Below are 6000 nucleotides of genomic sequence, written 5' to 3'. Positions count from 1 at the left end.
TTATCTTAAAATAACGTTCTGTTACAGTAAAACGGTTGTGGGTTTTAACATTTCGTTTCAGCATATAAATTAAAAACTTAACATGCTCTTTAATTACACCATGCTCTTTAATTTCACATGTATATCATACCTAACTTTATATTTCGTTGTTTCCTTTCCTAAGTTAATGATGCTATATGTACGGACGTGATTTCACATGCCCATGTGCATGAACATATAATTTTTCTCTTTTGATTATTGTTTTTTTCTCTAATTCAATAAGCTTAGGCATGTTTGTTCGTTAATTACGGCAATAATTTCATGATGATTACCGAAAGTAGTTATGAGCACATAGTCATAAGAGCACTTGAATACGTGAGTTCGCCCTTGAACACATGGTAAGGTTAACTAAATCTCTTCGATGTGACCTAATATGTGTTTAACAAACAATATCCAACAAACGAATGAATTATCAAACATGGTAGGTGCACTGATGTGGCTCAGTAATTTCTGTTCGAACAGTTTATTAAATATGCAAAATGGCAAAGCAAGCATAAGAGCGAGTTTCACAGATATCAAATTGCTATTATGTTGTTTATATACCATAGTCGCTACAACGTTAACAAATGGCAGGTTCGAAATAATTCGTTTTCTTTACACTCATGATCGCGTTGAAAGTTTATTATACACGTTTTAATTCGCAATTTATTTACTGAATAACGACAAATGCCAAATACAATACAAAAAATGCATAGTTTTTTCATTGATCTTTTAACTTATAATGGATTGAATATAACTGATTTATAATTAACGTTTTCAAACTATTATTAAATCTTTTTCCCAGAATATGCTGTCCTAAATATAGCTGAGCTTCCTATACCTTTATCAATGATAATCAGCGAGGTATGCCGATTAGAAAAATCGAGCTATCTCAATCGGACTGGCTCGGTCTTTTACATAGGTCGCCAGTGTGAAAACTTTTTACATGGTATGATAACTTAGACGAGCTGCTTCGCAGCATCGTCAAAAAGGAAAAGAGTCAACAGTGTTAGTCTAAGTGGTGACTAAGAAATCTTATGCGGACAGATCACAAGCCATTGCTTATTGGAACAAGTCATATCAAAGTGTAGTTAACCTAGCTATAAATAATCTACATTCAATATTATCAAGGAATATTTCAACAAAATTGCATATTGTACATTTTAAATATATATTGGCTTGCAACTGTTTGCTGCTGAACTCTTGAGGAGTATCTAATTATGTTTCATTAAATATCAAACAGTTTGAAGCACTTTGAACCATTTGACAGTATGAAATACTATAAATGTGTTTTTATCAGGTAAATCCTTGGTCTTTACATTAAAGGCTTTGTATTGTTAAGTGACAAATCATCATCATTTTAATTACTTAACGCTAACATAGTTCATTGAAGACCATTGTTTTGAACGGCTACTGCATTAAATAAACGAAATAAACACATGTATGCCCACAACTGTCATCTTAAAGACATGCATCTTTAAAAGCAAAACATGACATTGTGAACCAATAGTTTGTATGATTGATGATTAAGCCTGTATTGTAATATATAACAACAAAGTATGAAAACAATGCTTTATGAAATATTTTTCCATTAATATAACATTAATAATTCGTGTCAAAACCATAAACGGACGCGCTAAACGAAGATGAAAACTTACACCTAAATCGTAAGTAGAACGTCATAGCACGTTTAACATTAAACTGTGTTTACTTGAGGTGCACTCAAAAGAATAATTACTTAATCTGTACAATTTCGGTGATTTTAATTTGATGTCATGCATTATTTAACAAATGACAGTTTAAACAAAGATGGCGCGTTTAAAACATTCACGTGCACATGTTATATATATATATACGAACGAATGGTATATTAACAAAGACAGATGTTTAAAAAAATAACGTTTTGCCTAATATGCAATCCCAACGATCGGCGTCAACAGACGAGGAGAGCTATTTAATCATGGTTGAGTGTGGTGTCTAGAAACGGGCATAAAAAGCATTCGTGTGTATTTATAAGACATAACACATTGATCTATATATTCATAAATATGAAAGTCAAAAGTCGAAAATAAGTTCCCCAACAGCTGACAAACAGCAGACAAACACAACTGTGTTGAAGTTGTTCAAATTGTAAGAAAACAGACGTCAAGTGAGCATTTTAAACTAAAATGAGTATGGAAAGTTTTGCGTTAAAATGTGTCGAGTTCAGGGAACGCCCGGGTGTTGTCATTAGTGATATGACATTTAATAACTAATGCAGCTATTTACGACAGTTCATTTGTTAAGGTTGCTGGGTAATGTTGTTGTAAAGTATTATATTAAGGAAGTAAGTAAAACATGAAGAGTAATGGGGTATGTTTCCTTCATAGCAATAATAAAACAGTATAATAGACACGTACTTGTATAAGAACAATTTTAAGTGTTTTTTGCATTTATGTCATTTTAATACTAAGCCGATGAAGACAGTTGTTTAAAGAGATAACAAGTCCACTTTATGCATTAAAATATATATTTCAGTAAAGAGTTCTGTCGTGTAACGTCTCATTTTCGTCAATATCACTCAACAACAAAAAATCGTATCAACAATTTTAATCATCACTACTGTTGGCCGAAATTGTGTTAATGCCTGTTTGGATCTGTGGTTCATGCAAGGATACAAAGAACGCCTCGTGGTTCCTTTTGTTATCCGTCTATCAACGTTCGCTGCAAGAGACTAATTGATAACTCAACGGTCGCAGCGCATAAGACGGCTTAAGGTGTTTTACTTGTTAATCATTGCGTACAGTCCTGCTGAGATTGCGATGTGGTTATTTCGTGATTGTTAATGCTGCACATGAGTTGAATCTCAATGTATTTTATTATAAATGCTGTGCTTAATACCGTTTAATGGCATGATTGATTAACTATACGTGGTCTGCTTTTCAGTAAATAAAAACACTTCGATACTAATAATTAAAGCAATTAAAAAACACTGGTTGATGTGTCTTTTTTTAAGTCAATAAGATTGATAAGGCGTATGCAGAACAGCAATGAGGGCGTTGGCCTAATTGAATCTTAGTCCATTTTTTTGTTAGAATGTTTGATACGTACTTTCTAGCGTTGTATTTTTAATACATACAAAACAAACCAAAATTTTCATTTTTGAAATAATTGTTCACTGTTGTCTGTATAATTTCCATAGTAAATACATATTTAAAAAAGAGATATTGCAATTACTATTCCCATCTTATATTTGAAACATTCAAACGTCTTCCAAAAATAGAATATTGCAACATTCAAAAAACGAAATTAATGGAACATGTACTGTGTAATTGATTGTTTTTATGCTTTTAATTTCCATAAAATCATAAAACATATACAAAACGATTGTATACGAAGCGGTTTGGGGGATGTGCAATCAAGTGAATCGTTGCATTTTACAAAAAATTTAAACTCATTAAGATGCGTGAAATGTATAATATAACCGGAAAACTGCATAAAAAGTAGAGCCAAATTAAATAAATAGCTCAACAAGAACCTATTTTCAAGATGGCGGTTTGACACTATCAACACAATCGATTATTTATTATAATAACATAAGACACAGATTTGAAAAAGAAACAAAGGCTAGTAAATAAGTTTATAATAATTTATAGTCATATATTTTTAAAATATCTGCGATGTAAAATCCTTATATAAATTACCCACGACTTAACAATTATATAGCATTTATATTTCTGTTGTTTTTTTATTCATATAAAAACGGTTAAAGTATTTGAGTTGTTCGTTATGTTTTTATGTGTAAATACATCGTACGAGTTTGACACAATCACGAATTTTTAACATTTTCTTCACCCTTGTTGAAGTTTGACCATTGTCGTCATGATGATCCGACATAAGAAACAATTTCAAATATGCGGAAAATGTGCTCATTTTATAGACAGCATTCATATTTTTTACAAATCCTATAATTCCATGTGAATATGTAATGGGGTATGAAGCATATCCCATGGATTCTCGTATGTTCATTGGTTGTATACGCGACCTTTAAATTCTCGTCATAGCAGGGTGTAAACAAAATAAGCTTAAGAACTTGCGAAAATTAGTTCTGGATAGCATACTCGTTAAATGCATAATTGTATCATGTGTAACAACTTAGAACCAACAATCATGAGCAGTTTTGAAGTGTCAAAGATCGTGATATACGCACTTCTAAACGAAAATGCTATAAATTGGATGTTTTAACAAAGAACTACCTATTAAAACTGAAAATACCGTTTAACAAAATCTTGCTTTCATATCTGAAATTATGTTTTAATGAAACAATTTAATTGTGTACACCTTAAACGAATGTTCGCAACGATTATCATCTGGTTCGCAATATTCAGCATACAAATTGTTTATTGCGGTTATGGTATTGTTGTTATGGTACGCTTGCGTTGCGTAGGCGGGTGTTTATCCGTAAACATGAGTCATATTTGAGTACGTTAATATAAGATCAACGTCATTTTGTCGGTGTACCAAACCAATCGATGAGAAGCTAGATAAGTAGATTAACAACATTATTCGCAGCAAATTATTTTTATAAAAGCCGTACTTATTTGCGGTTGCCATGATACAATCAAAGAATATTTTGCCACCTTAACATGTTTTTACGTCCTTTAGTGATGACTATTTTCAGTGTAACGTTTTTTTCTTCAGGAACATTAGAACTCATTTCAATTAAGATGTGCATATACTTAACTATTTGAACAAATATTATAGTATCATAAATGCTTTTTTGATTTATCTGTATATGATTTTAAAGTGTAATACATAATATTAAAATGACATTAAATAAACGTGAGTAACTTTGATGATTCTTTAAAGATTTATTTCGAATATTTGATTAAAGTATGAGGCATACAAACGTTTGTCGTGTACAATCTGACGAGTTCATTAAACTTAGTAGTTATATTTCCGTTCAAATAATAATGATTATATATTATTTTAACTTTTTCACTGTAACTTTTTCGCGAAAAGAAAGAGAGCGTAAAAGGTCATGCCGGTTCAAAACGCCTAACATTATTTCATTTTAACTTCAGTACGTTCCGATTTCTGATTCCCGAGGGAATTTTAGGTCAAGCCTTTTCAAACTGCAAAATAACGGTTGCAATGGATACAACACAAATACATTTTCGTTGTTTTGGTAAATCAATATTTAGTTAATCAATTACTTTTTCAGTTTTGAACTCATGAAAAAATATCAACCGAAACACATTCAATATCCTGTATATGTTTCGCATTATACAAGAAAAGTAAACGCGTTTTTTTTTTATTGATCAGTATATAAAGTGCGTTTTAAGTTGAACGTTTACAAATGATCTTTGATATATTTCATCTAAAATATAAACGGCATTACATCAAGCTCCATTTAACTATTCAACCCACAAACACACACACAAGTGGTGTCAATGCCCGTATTTGAGATACGCTTATGGTCATAATATCATAATGATTTAGTATACATGACTTTGAGCTATGAAACCAATGTCATTATTCATAAATATTCATGCAATTTAAGGTCGTTACGTTTGAAATGATATGTTTAGGTAAGTAACAAATATAATTGAAAATAATAAATCGAAATAATAGGAATAGTTTACATACCCTTTAAGTCAACAGGAAACATTTAAACAACTTAAAATCATTGGTGTAAGTGAAATATACAATTATAAGTGGATTTATTCTACCTTTTTTAGAATCAATCTGCGTCATGATAAAATATCAGATACTACACAGTCTACTACAGTCTACTACACACCTGCAATGTTGCAATGTGCGCATGTTTAGCTTGAATAAAAGATGTCTAATGCGATTATTGCGTGAGTAATAAGCGGTTGAGCATGCTAAAAAGTCTCTTCGTTATTCGAATACAATTCTCTTGTATATGATAATTATCAAAACAACATTATTAAATGGTTTTAAGAAAGAACATTCACAATAATATTATAAGGTTTTTTA

Source organism: Dreissena polymorpha, chromosome 4 (genome assembly GCF_020536995.1).
Source record: "Dreissena polymorpha isolate Duluth1 chromosome 4, UMN_Dpol_1.0, whole genome shotgun sequence".
In the NCBI taxonomy this organism is placed as follows: Eukaryota; Metazoa; Mollusca; class Bivalvia; order Myida; family Dreissenidae; genus Dreissena; species Dreissena polymorpha.
The sequence above is the reverse complement of the archived record's forward strand: the minus strand, read 5'-3'. Positions refer to the sequence as shown.